This window comes from Carassius carassius, chromosome 47 (genome assembly GCF_963082965.1).
Source record: "Carassius carassius chromosome 47, fCarCar2.1, whole genome shotgun sequence".
NCBI classification, from domain to species: Eukaryota; Metazoa; Chordata; class Actinopteri; order Cypriniformes; family Cyprinidae; genus Carassius; species Carassius carassius.
This window is the reverse complement of record NC_081801.1, coordinates 16257371-16271809: the sequence shown is the minus strand read 5'-3', so window position 1 is coordinate 16271809 and position 14439 is coordinate 16257371. Positions and strand designations below refer to the sequence as shown.

Here is a 14439-nt window from a genome sequence, read left to right as displayed (position 1 = left end):
AGCATCATCTGTATGTGTGGTTTTTAGCATTTTGTCTATCAGTAGACAAATAGTAAGCTTTTTGGCGTCTTTTAGGATTTAGATCAACATTTCTTCTTTTTACACTAGTTGAACCATTAATTTCCTGAGATGTTTTCTCATTACATTTGTGAACCACCATCATAAAGTACTAGTTATTGGCTCTTTTCAAGTCCAAAATATGACCAAAGACGAGCAGTGAGTGAATCAGACATTAATTCAAATGTTAATTATTAACCGTCTCATTAGACTGATTCATTAATCTTCTCGGTTCATTAATCAAAAAGATCCAGTTTAGGTGAGTCATTTGAACTATTTGGTCTGTGACTGCATTGATTTGAAAAAAAAAATTTATATATATATTATAGCCTTGTTTAAATTTATTTATTATAATTCTACTTAAAATTCGTTTGTATTAGTTGGTTGACTTGAAATTATCCTTTTTAATGGATAAATAATAAATGTACCATAATCTTTTATCCAAAATTTATATTTGAAGTGAAACCTGATGTATTTATTTATCTTCTGGTGCATTTTTATCTTGACAGCATTAAAGGGTTAATCTGTCCTGTCTTGCAAAATGTTCAGATTCCTCTTCCACCTGTTTGCCATCCATCCACTCATTCACAGGCTTCAGCTTATTATTCATGAGTGCATATGCAACTCCAGCATTATCCTCACACACATACACAAACAAACAGGGCTTTAAGGTCCTGAAAGGCTCTGATGAAGTGGTCTGGTAAAGTGCTTGGAGCATCAGAGTGGAAAGGAGCGTCGCTCTGCTTACATGTGTCACTGCATAACCCTGAATAGGGTCGTGAATGCAGATTATACACATGGAAATGATCCGGTTCTGCCTGATATCGGCCTTCACAGGGCCAATTCACGGTTTGCTTTGAGGTGAACTGATAAAAGGCCAGGGTCATTAATATTTCCATTGTGTTTATAAGTGTTTGAAGGATGGTGTTAGACCACATATCTATTTTTAGAAATGCCACTGGCAAGGTGAATACTAGGGTTCTTAACGTCTGTAGACCATGTATGTGTAGACCATCTGGTATTGTATAATTTATTTAAATTAGCAAACCATAAAGGAGTCATTTTTAAAATATAATGAAGAATGACACAAATTGCTGCAGCGTCATGATGGTAATTTTAGTATGTTCTGCTACAATATGTTGCAAGGGCCAGAATGGAGGGAAAATGTAAATAAAACTGAAGGTTTTGGTATGATAATGTTTTTTTGTTTTGTTTTTAGTGAGTTTTTAATTAGCGATTTTGATCATTGAAAGAATCAGATCTTTAATGACAACGAAAATCAGACCATCGGCACATTATTGAAGAAAAAGTCAGTATTGCTTAATTTCAAAGAATGCTCAGTGTATACAAGTCTGTACTGATTTATTCAAATTAGGGATAAACTGATATTAATTTTCTGGCCAATACTTTTAAGACAGTATAATATTTTCATGATATGGCTAATATTCATAAAAATACCCGATATTTAAAATAAATTAAATTTGCATTTTCTACCAGATTCTGGTCTTTTCAGTGAAGCTGATGAATTTGCATTTTCTACCAGATTCTGGTCTTTTCAGTGAAGCTGATGAATTTGAGACCCAGTTCGAACATTTCTGTTTACAATCTGATGAATCATGCTACAATGTGATGGATCATGCTAGCAAACAGGTGGAGAGGTAGCAGGTGGGATCTCCACATCTAACCAATCACCCACTGTTCAGTCCTGCTTACAAGCGTGTGGATGAACGCATTTTTGCATACACACACATATGTTTCACACATCAAACCTGAGAGATTTGTGCTTGCACAACGCATGTGGCATCAAAGCATGCTAAGCTAACAAGAAAACCAGTATGTATTGCTCTTAAAAAACCAACACAAAATACCAAATCCATGAGTAAATAGACCAAAACAGGACATGTTCGCTCTGAGTTTGCTGAGGCTGTGTCTATTGGTTTTTAAACAGAGTATGATATCAGTTAATTTTTTACAAGCCATTTGCTACAACAAAGACTCATCTTTTTCGACAGCACTTAACCAACTAATACTAGCACTTTTCCTTTTCTTGTCTTTTCATTTATTAAAAAAACTGGCTATGCGTTCTATACTAGACTAACTGAGACTTGTCATGGCACTTGTATACTGTTGTTGTTCTCTTGTTGACCTGACTGCTTCTATTGTTCTCATTTGTAAGTCGCTTTGGATAAAAGCGTCTGCTAAATGATTCAATGTAAATGTAAATTTTCTTTGATTTGCAGCAACTTAGACAAGTTAATTGTAAAATGCGTGGCAACATGTGAAGGTCACATGAAGTGTCTCTATCATTAGAGTGTTGCTTTTACCACATTAAGCATGTCTTAAAGGGACAGTCTGTGTATTTTTGAACCACCATGCTGATAGGGCATCAGTCATGTCTTATTGTTTTAATGGAATGTATTTTAGAATACAATTTTTAATAAAGCAATTTTTTGTATTCGTCTAATATTCGGTATATTTTAATTTTTATTTGCAATAATCATATAATCATAATTGTTGTTGTTGTTTTACAATATTACAGTAAATAAAAATCATTAAAAAATACAAAAGGGAAAATAAAAAAATGCTTTTTTGGATAAATAATAATAATAATAATAATCTTATTTACATTATAAATTAAATATGTAAATATATAACAACAATATCATAATATAATGTTATTATTATTATCATCATTGTTTCTATTTTATCAAACAAATAAAATTTGGGGGGGGGGTTCCCCCAGTGTTGTTCCCCCAGTGTTGTTCCCCCAGTGTTGTTCCCAAAATATTTCCTCTTTTTTCTTTCTTGGAATTATGTCTATAATGCATCCTAAAGGTAAACTGTTCACAATTCTTTAAAACACACTGTGGTACTTAAATTAACAAGTCTAAAATAAACTGTATCATCTTTTCAATTTTGAAGTGCCTATTTCTGAACCTTTCTTGACGTGCCTGTCAGTCATGTTATATTAATACAGACATACAGAAGTGTATTTGACACATGAAGCAAGTCTAAGACCGCTTGACGTGCATGACAGACGTGTCAGATCTGATAAGAGATTTTGGTGTGGCAATGTGTCTTTTTGTGCCCATTTGTCTCGATGTTAGTTTTGCTCATGGTTGACTGTCTCGAGTGACATAATAAATATTAAAGTATGTTAAATACTCAACCTTTGATGCCTATGATTTATTCAGAAGCTAACGGTGGTTTGTGTAATGTTTTGCATCAGTCCATTTATTGCCTTCTTCCCTAAACCTGATGACATATCTGTGTGTGTGTGTGTGTGTGTGTGTGCGGGGCGCATAATCAAAATGAGTGAGCAAAGCGGACAGGGTTACTAGGGTGTCTGGGATTTCAGTACACCCCCCCACCCCCACCATCGCTCATGATAATGTGTTCTGCTTTGTACTTGTGGAGCATCTAAACCCTAAGAGTGTGGTTGTGCAATCAGCATCAAGTGTGTGCTTCTCGTACTAACTGTTATTTTCACTGTTGATGAGAACTGGAGACTCTTTAACTAGACTAGAGACCTGCACGTTACCTTCAAAATGCCTCGCCGACTCTGGTGAGTGTGGCTCCCCTTTGACTTTCATTTAGAATCTTTAAATTTGTGATGCATTTTGATGTATTTTGAAGTGTTTTATGTTTTATGTGGTACATTCAGATTGTCATCATAACATACTGAAAAGGTAATGTAAAGCACTGTATAAATGATGTTTCTATGGTGCAGCTTTGCTTTGATTGCCCGAAAGGAGGTTATGAAGTATTCAATGCTAGTCAATGCAAAGATTATAGAAGTATTACGTAAGCTGACAGTTTCAGTAAGTAGCTCAGTGCTGCTGTTTCTTTGGGTGTCATTTAGCTCAGTTTCCAGTGCTGAAAGTATAATCCGTTACTCACTGTAAAGCTTGTCACACGCTCTGCTTCTCCCTGCTCTGTAAATCCAAGAGAATAGAATTCTCATTTTTTTTTAGAAAAAGAAAGAATATGTTCATCATCTGTAAGAATGTCTTTCGTTTGTTGAACACAAAAGAAGATATTTTGAAGAATGTTGGTAACCAAACAGTTGACGGTAGCCGTTGACTTCCATAGTATTTTTTATTTTATTTTATTTGTTTATTTTTGCCATATACTATGGAAGTGAATGGCTTCAATCAACTCAAACAGGTTTGGAACAAATGGAGGGTGAGTAAATAATGACAGAATTTACATTGTTGGGTGAACTATTCCTATACAATGACACAAGGTATAAGTTTTAATTTTGATTAAATTTTTAAGTTGATTGTGCATTTTAATTACTTTTTACGTTTTAATACTAATAACTTAGTAAAGTATAGTTAAATATAGTTAAAGATAAACCAGGAATAGGTCAATATTAGGCTACAGTGTAAATGTATTTTTTTACAAAACCATACAACTGATTATAAGGTGTATTTTTGTACCTTTAAACTGCATTGTATATACAAGCTACAAATTTTATTAAATTTTTTTACCCTGTTCTCTACCTTAAGTGTGTTCACTGAGCTGCTGGTATTCAACCTGAGTTCATCCTCATTTTTTGTGCACTGGACACTTTATTCATTGTCTGACGACTGGTCTTCAGTAGACAGAGCCTCTTCTACATCACTGCTCATTCGTCCTCTTCCCGTCTGTCCGTCCATCTCTTCATCATGCCCTACAAGAGCTATGCATAAAAATAAATGCATAGCTGGAAGATTGAAATACTTTCAAATCGGGTAAAAAAAAAAAACAGTTACACAACTGCACTCCTTATAGCAGAGACAAGAACTTGATTTTGTAGTGATAAAATTGTTGTCATTTTTTTTACCATTTAAAACTCATTGAGCACTATTGCTTCTATGTTTGCAAGCATATAAACATTGTATGTGGGAATGTGATCTAGTTAAGTTTTATTCCCTCTTCTCCTCAGTTTCACATGGCCCTTGAAGCTCATTTAATAGCTTCGATTTTTTGACACTGAACACAATTGACAGTAACAAAGGAAAATCTTATTGTCATGTTACAAAACTGTTAGAAAAGAAAAGCAAGACTAATCACAGACTGAGCCCTGCTCTGCTATGAAGCCCAGCGAGTATGGTCAGCATATGTTTTGTTTTAGATGCTGGTCCATCAGACTTCTTAACTAGCAAAATTCCCAAGTGAACCAGCTTCATCAGTTTGGACCAGTTTAGAAATTCACACTGCTTTACAGAAGGGTCCTTATCCTCGATAAAGGTATTCATACTTGAATGAGAATTTAGAGTGTTTTGTTTCTAAAGGGGTCATATGACGTTGCTAAAGAAGAACATTATTTTGTGTATTTTTGTGCACTTTGTGTAAAACATTATTTTTCCCATAATATTATTGTTGCTTCTCTATGCCACGCCTTTCTGAAATGCGTCGATTTATCAAAGTGCATCATTTTGAAAAGCGAGGTATACGCTGATTGGTCAGCTATCCAATGCATTGTGATTGGCTGAATACCTCAAGCATGTAACAGAAATGTTACACCCCTTAAAACACTTATTATCAGACATAATTACTGATAATAATGACTTATACTATCTTTTTATGCTTTCGCGCTGCGTAAACATAAAACCATGTCTGCATTTGTGATCGGAGAAATGACAAACAACAAGCGCTACTCTACACTGCTCTAAACTTGCGTTTGAATTATCAGTGGCAAATTCTTTAAATATGATAACGTACTTACAGGCTATGAGTCAGAAGTGCCAAACTGTCCTTGCAAAGTTGGAACTACCCCCCTTCATAGAAACAGCCATTGTGCACAGACCCATTGTAGGCTACACTCCCAGGAAACAGTTATCCGTAAAATGCGGAATTTGGATAGTTTTTTGACTAAATTTCACTTGTACAAGATGTCAATTGATGGACTGAAGTCTTGTGGATTACTTGTGGATCACTGTGACGTTTCTATCAGCTGTTTGGACTCTCATTCTGACGAAACCCATTCACTGCAGAGGATCCATTGGTAAGCAAGTGATGTAATCATCAATTTCACCAAATCTGTTCTAATGAAGAAACAAACTCAAGTTATGGAGACGCTGTGTGACTAGTTGTGAAAGTGAAAGTAATTAGTTTGGCCTTCCAAAAGAGGACACAACTAGAAATCAGTGGTTAAGTTGTATTTACAACACTGTTCTGGAACAGTTCAACCCAAATATTCAGTGCATTTAAGGAGGACGAGGACTGTTTTCTAAACCAATAGCCAAAGCTTCTGTGCTCAAAGGCTGTTTCTATGAAGTGGGGCAATATCGAAAAATCGATACATTTCAGAAGGTGGAGCATAGAGGAGCAACAATAATGTACTTTGTGTGGAAAATAATGTTTTTTTTATCCTTAAACTGTATAAACACATTGCATTACACCAAATCCACAAAATAATTTTCTTTTTCGCAATGTCATATGACCCCTTTAAGGATGACTGGATTTGTGTGGATTGCTCATTGATTATAGTGATGTTTTTTTCAGCTATTTTCTCATTCTGACTGCACCAATTCACTGCAGAGGATCCATTGGTGAGCAAGTTATGTAAAGCTGAATTTTTCCAAATCTTTTCCGATGAAGAAACAAACTAATCTACATCTTAGATGGCCTGGTAAAACACATGGGCAAATATTTTACCAGCTCACAATTAAAAGGACTGCACTTTAACTCAGCAGTGCTCTTTATATCATAGGAGTTAAATGTAAACCTGACTGATTGTATGATTTTAGTGGTTTAACATGCAGCACAGTCTGTAGGGAGCCAATGTCCGGTCACATTATTTGTGACTGATCACCGCTAAACAAACATGAATTTATTTTCCCCCCTAACACACTGAATATTTAAAACCATTTATTTATTTATTTTTTCTGGTCATGTAAATACCTGTTGGCTACAATAAGGCCATGGTCTATATCATATGAAAGAAAATACTATAATATATTTTAAATAGAATAAAATAAACATAATTTCACCCTCATGTCATGTTCTGGCTATCCCGGAAAGAATTTTCTGTTACCCAAAATTGTTAGTTACTGGACCTAAACCTAGTGTCTTTGCACAGGTAGGGTGTAACTACAACTTTTTTTTTTTTTTAAACTGACAATTGTAAGCCTCATTGTTGAGCGCATAAGACAATCAATCAGTTCCAAAAAAGAAATGTGAGAAATGTCATTATAGATTTTCAATTTGTTGAGATTTTCCTGCTGATAGGATTGAATTATGCAAAACATTCAAGTATTGTTAGTGTATATGTTAGTGTATTAGTGTATATGTGTGTGTGTGTGTGTGTGTGTGTGTGTGTGTGTGTGTGTGTGTGTCATTAAATCTATGGGCACGTCTTAACAGCATCATATTTCTCTTGAAATATTACCACTAGAGGGCCTTGCATTCACATTATACTGTACTAAATCCAGAGTCCAGTGCAGTGTAATCATACATTTAAATAAACACATTTAAATATTTTATTAGGATAAATAAGTAAATAAATATATATATATTTATACAAAAATACAAATATCTAGATTTACTACATCTTAAAGGTTTCCCTGACTTACAACAGTCCAAAAGTAGGTCTTCTGTATTTGTACGTGCACAGACAGTTGTTTGCATTGACCTGAGCTTCTGAAAGCATTTCAGCCGCTGTGTTACTCTCTGTGTCATAGAACCATTAAAGCTGAGTGGCGTGTTAATCAGGACACACATTGTGCACTTCCTGACAGAAGGATGTGTGGTGTAGCGCCCCAGCCTCTCTAACACAGACAGCTGATGTAAATGAACTGCTTTTCAATTAGTACCTATTGTGTTTGCTGATATACTGTCGGTGGACATTTTCATGCATATTATTTTATTTTATTTTTTACCTCCTGATCTGCTGTTTTCTGTTTTTATGCCTTTTTGTTGTTCTCATCCGTCTCAGTTGTGCAGTTGAAATGGCCACGTCAAGTTCACCTTCTTACCTTCAGGAGAGTTGCAAACTTATTTTTGACAGTCAGCAGATGCACTTTATTTTCAAAGTGAGATTTGTACAGAGAGCATTTCTTGCCTCCCAGCTCCAGATCAAAGCAGGACAGTGTACATCAGAGCACACGGGGACAGAGACTGTGCAACAGAGATGGAAAGAGCAGATAAAAAGACAGAGGTAAAGACCAGAGAAAAGGTCAGGAGGAGAGAACAGATGGAGGTGTGGTGGAACAGCACGTATACCAAAAAGACTACAGTATTAACTACAGTGTTGTCATACAGTAACCTGCTAGTCAGTTACATTATCACCCAAATAACATTATTTGTTATAACATAACTGTCACAAACACGCCAGGTTCCACCTCCACTCAGTCACGGCGCACACCCTCACCTGAATACTAATCATCACCACCTGATCCGCATCACCTACCATCCACTACAGCACCACAAAAGCCACGCACACGCACCCAGTCATTGTCCGGTCACGTTCGCGACAAGATCATTCCTGCGCTAACTATTAGGACTAACTCCTCTTTACCTTCTCTTCAAGAATAACCTCCGAAGACTCTTCTTCCATCTTCTCTCCAAGGATTACCTCCAGGATCCTCCTTAAGCCCCACGGTGCATGTGTGTGGTCCCCTCCTTCCCGGCACGGATCCCAACACCCATCCACTCCTCACTTCCCGCTCCTCTGCTTGTGTCCATTTAATAAATACCATCTTTCATCTGTTACTCCTCTGTCTCTGAGTGATCCGTAACTGATGACCGGACCAGCACCGAGAGACACAAGCATGAGCCTCACTTGTTGACTAGTTGATGCACTCCGCCGTACACTAATGTCAGCACCTGCATCACCTCCACCAGCAAGCACTTCCGTGGATCCCATCATCCCTCCTTCACCAGCCGTGCACGCCAGTCCCATGGCACGGCCAGCGCCCTACTCTGGTTAGGCGGAGGAATGCAGCGGAGGTTAGGCGGAGGAATGCAGCGGATTCTTGCTTCAGTGTTCACTGGTCCTGGAGATGCAACCGCTCTCTTACCCTACGGATCGAGCTAAGGTAGCTTTCATTATATCCCAGTTACAAGGCAAGGCTTTACAATGGGCAGATTCTCTCTGGACCCAGAATAATCCTGTAACCCAGTCATATTCTAGCTTCATCGAACATTTCCGGGAAGTTTTCGGCAAACCTGCCTGGGACTCCTCAATAGGTGAGAGATTATACAACTTGAAACAAGGGAATATGTCTGTCAATGATTATGGCTTGCAGTTCAGAACTCTGGCGGCCTTTAGTAGGTGGAACGAACAGGCCCTTCTCACTACCTATCGCCAAGGATTGGAGCCCAGAGTGCGGTTGCATCTCGCTGCATACGAGGATACCATCGGCCTAGAGCGATTCATCCAGCTGTCCATCCGCTTCGCCACTCGTATGCAGTCATGCTTAGAAGAGCACCAGGGCCAGGCGCATTCCTCCTCTCCGCTCTGCCGACCAGAGAGCGTCAGCTCCCCAGAACCAGCCAGCGAGCCCATGCTCGTGGACTCCTACCACCTCACTATGGCGGAGCGTCAAAGACTGCTGGCCCAGAATCTCTGTCTGTACTGTGCAGCCCCGGGGCATACCATAGCTGGGTGCCCCGTTCGTCCTCCTCGTCCCATGGTGAGTGCCATCCTTCCTTCACGATATTCAATGAAACCACTCACCACTGTTGTGACACTTACTGCGGCTGATGTGTCTCTTCCACGCCGGCTGCTTACCAAATCCACACCATCACCGGCAAGCCGTTAAGCAAGAAGTATGTACGCCACTGCGTGGGCCCAATCTCCCTCCAAACTGGACTCCTTCACCACGAGGACATTCATCTGCTGGTTCTGGAGGATTCCACCGCTGACGTCATCCTAGGGCGCCCGTGGTTGGAGCAGCATAACCCGGTGATCTCCTGGAAGACCGGAGAATCCTGAAGTGGGGCGAAGCCTGCTTTCAATCATGTATCTCTGGCTGTCCAGTTCCCGTGGAACGGCCCCCCGAATCACTACCAGTCTACACCACCTCTATTGAAAGCCCTGTCGTCAACCAGTCCATCTCTATACCCCAGTGCTACGCCCCCTTCAGTGATGTCTTCTGCCCGAAGCGGGCCTCCAAGCTGCCTCCACACCGGCCATTGGACTGTGTTATAGATCTGCTGCCGGGTGAACCAGTGCCTAGGGGATGGAACCAGTGCCCTGCTGCTTCGAGTTTCTTCTTCATGGCCAAGAAGGATGGAGGTTTGCGGCCATGTATAGACTACAGAGCCCTGAACAAGATAACTCAGAAGTTTCGCTATCCTCTTCCCCTCGTCCCAGCGGCCCTCGAACATCTCCGTGGTGCCACTGTATTCTCCAAGTTGGACCTCCGCAGCGCGTATAACCTCATCCGGATACGTGAGGGGGACGAGTGGAAGACCACCTTCATCACCCCTACTGGCCACTACAAGTACTGCGTGATGCCGTATGGGCTAGTAAACGCCTCCTCCGTATTCCAGGATTTCATGCATGAGGTGCTCCGGGATTTCCTCCATCAATTCGTCCTAGTGTACATCGACGACATCTTGATATACTCCCGGAGCCAGGCCGAACATCGACGCCACGTTGCAGAGGTCTTGCAACGCCTGAGGGACTTCCAGCTCTACCTAAAGGCAGAGAAGTGCTCATTCCATCAGCCCTCAGTGCAGTTCCTTGGCTATACCATCGACCGCAGTGGCATCCGGATGGACGAGGGGAAGGTAAGCGCCGTCCGGGATTGGCCCATCCCTACCACCATCAAGGAACTACAGCGATTCCTTGGCTTCGCAAACTTCTACAGACGATTCATTCAGAACTTTAGTACCATCACCAGTCCTCTAACCCAGGGGTTTTCAAACTGTGGGTCGCGACCCACTCGTGGGTCACGGAATGGAACAAGGTGGGTCGCACAAAGTCACTTGGCTGCAGCTAATTTTGCGTTTCAATGACACACAGACACTAACACAGTTCAGTCTAGGGCTGCACGAATGTGACGAGTGGGGCGGGGCCTAGTGCCATGGGAACAGAGCTAGGCCGGTGGAGTGATTGGGAAATGAGCAACACTCACCGGTCTCAAGAACCACGGAGGAGATCGGAAAGATACAAAAGAGGAGCGATGACAGTGAAGGACGAGAGAGGACCAGGCCTGGGTTTTATTTTGTGTTTGTTTTTTATTTGTGCACGGCAGTCATCCGAGAGGGGCTGTCGCGCTGTTTTGTGTTTATTTGGTTATTAAAACTTTGTTTGATTGTCCGCCGGTTCCCACCTCTTTCCACGAAGGAGTCATCGAGGCGGTGGGCTGGAGTGAGTTCGCCCCCCCCCCCCCCCCGGCAACTCACTCCAGCCCACCACATCGAGCACCCTCGGCGGCAGACTCCTTCGCCCTGCTCGATGGCACTGCGGATTCACCCCAGCGGCGAAGGATCTTCGGCAGCGCGCCCCTCCTTCCTCCCTGGCTTCGGCACCAGTGTAAAACATTAAAATCTTCACAATCACAGGAAGAAGGAGGCGGGAACTGGGAACCCACTCATCACAACGATATAGCCCACCAACATTAATAATGAACTGCAATATCCTTAGTGTGATTTTCAAATTGCAATTAAGTCCGTGTGCGTTGCGTGTTTTGAAGGTCTCAGAGCAATGTCATTAAAAGGTTCAATCGGTCTTTTTTTACCTATTTCACAATTATTTTAATCTCCAAACTGTTTTAGATAGTTCTGCTTTGCTTCTTATGCTTTTCTAAAAAAGTGTTGGATTGTGCTCCGTTCTCGCCGACACACACGGAAGGATCATGAATGCAACAAAACACAGCAGCGCAGATCACACTTCACTGGAGTGAGCCTGCTTCACGTTTTTATGGACACTACATATTTTAACGCCAGTAAACAAAAATTAAAACTTGTAAATTTGTAGTGAAATTTTCAGTTGTACTCTAAAATAAAATGGTTATTTTTCTTAAATACTTAATTTCTGTCATAAAAATTTTAAGTAAGATTAGGTTTAAAGTAATTTCACTCGTTGTTTTTTTTTTTTTTTTAATATTTTGGTGGGTCGTGAAATATATTACACTTGTCTAGGTGGGTCGTGGAATGGAAAAGTTTGGGAACCACTGCTCTAACCAACCTCCTTCGTCAGAAGCCCAAGTCCCTGTCATGGACTCCTGCCGCCACCGAAGCCTTCCAGGCCCTGAAGCTGGCCTTTACGACTGCCCCACTCCTCGTGCATCCTAACCCTGATTTACCATTCATCGTGGAGGTGGACGCCTCTACCACCGGAGTGGGTGCGGTCCTGTCTCAGCAGCAGGGGACGCCCAGCCGCCTCCATCCATGTGCCTTCTTCTCCAGGAAGCTCAACCCGGCGGAGGTAAACTACGACATTGGCAACAGGGAGCTACTTGCCATCAAGCTTGCCCTGGAGGAGTGGAGACATTGGCTGGAGGGAGCCAAACACCCCTTTCAAGTTCTCACTGACCATAAAAATCTGGAATACCTTAGGGCAGCCAAGAGACTCAACCCCAGACAAGCCCGCTGGGCGCTATTCTTCACCCGCTTCCAGTTCTCCATCACTTACCGCCCTGGGGCAAGGAATGTTAAGGCCGATGCTCTGTCCAGATGCTACTCACCCGAAGAGAGGTCTGAGAACCCTGAACCCATCCTCCCAGACAAGGTTATAGTTGCCCCTATCTCTTGGTCTGCTGAAACCCTAACTCCAGCCGAAACTCCTACCAACGCTCCGCCGGGTTGCCCACCAGGACACCAGTACATCCCTAGGACACGTCGCACTCCTATCATCCACGCCACCCATACATCACTTGGCACTGGTCACCCGGGGGTCAATGAAACCCTCTCGTTGCTACGGGAACGCTTCTGGTGGCCCAACATGGCCTCGGATGTCAGAAGGTACGTGAGTGGATGTAACAGCTGCACCATGTCCAAGAGTCCTCACCATCTACCATCTGGCAAACTCCATCCTCTGCCCGTCCCCAACCGCCCGTGGTCACACCTGGGAGTGGATTTCATGACCGACCTTCCTCCCTCTGATAATAACACATGTATTCTGATTGTTGTGGATAGATTTTCTAAAGCATGTCGTCTTCTTCCTCTGAAGGGTCTCCCCACTGCCATGCAAACGGCAGAACTGATGTTTAACCATGTCTTCAGGTACTTCGGCATTCCAGAGGACATAGTGTCGGATCGGGGCCCCAATTCGTCTCCCGGGTATGGAAAGCATTTCACTCCCTCCTAGGTGTGGCCATCAGCCTGTCCTCCGGCTACCACCCGCAGTCCAACGGGCAGACGGAAAGGAAGGTCCAGGAGATCGGATGCTTCCTCCGTACCTTCTGTCACGGCCACCAGAACTCCTGGAACCAATTCCTGGGGTGGGCCGAGTACGCACAGAACTCCCTCCGTCAATCCACCACCGGGCTCACACCCTTCCAGTGCGTACTCGGCTACCAGCCACCCCTGTTTCCCTGGTCTGGAGAGCCCTCTGACATTCCCGCGGTCGACTGTTGGTTCCGGGAGAGCGAGAGGGTCTGGGACACGGCCCATCACCAACTACAACGGGCGCTCCGTAGACGCAGGACGGCAGCCGACCTTCACCATTCCGAGGCTCCCCAGTACCAACCCGGTCAGAAGGTCTGGCTGTCTACCCGGGACATCCGCCTGCGTCTACCCTGCCGCAAGCTTAGTCCCAGATTCATTGGCCCGTTCACTATCACTCAGCAGATCAATCCGGTCACCTACAAACTGCAACTTCCTCCCGAGTACCGGATTCACCCCACTTTCCATGTCTCACTCCTGAAACCTCACCATCCTTCTGTTCTTCCCTCCACAGAACCTGGCGAGACGGAAGCCCCCCCTCCTCTCCTCCTAGATGACAGCGCAGCCTACTCGGTCAAGGACATCCTGGACTCCCAGCGGCGTGGTGGGCAGCTGGAGTACCTAGTGGACTGGGAAGGATACGGTCCAGAGGAACGCTCCTGGGTCCCACGGAACCACATCTTGGACCCCTCCTTGCTGGATACCTTCCACTCAAGACACCCCAACCGACCAGCTCCCAGGGGTAGAGGACGCCCACCACAACGTCGGGGTCCCCGGCCCTCAGGAGCGGGCCCTGGGGAGGGGGGTACTGTCACAAACACGCCAGGTTCCACCTCCACTCAATCACGGCGCACACCCTCACCTGAATACTAATCATCACCACCTGATCCGCATCACCTACCATCCACTACAGCACCACAAAAGCCACACACGCACCCAGTCATTGTCCGGTCACGTTCGCAACAAGATCATTCCTGTGCTAACTTTTAGGACTAACTCCTCTTTACCTTCTCTCCAAGGATAATCTCTGAAGACTCTTCTTCCATCTTCTCTCCA

The 14439-nt window shown here is 42.9% G+C and overlaps 1 protein-coding gene across 2 annotated transcripts in view; it reads left to right on the top strand.

Moving 5' to 3' along the window:
* Positions 1–14439, top strand: part of LOC132130472 (rap1 GTPase-activating protein 2-like) — a 37193-nt gene that overhangs the window by 5390 nt on the left and 17364 nt on the right. The gene's annotated exons all lie outside the window — the stretch shown is intronic.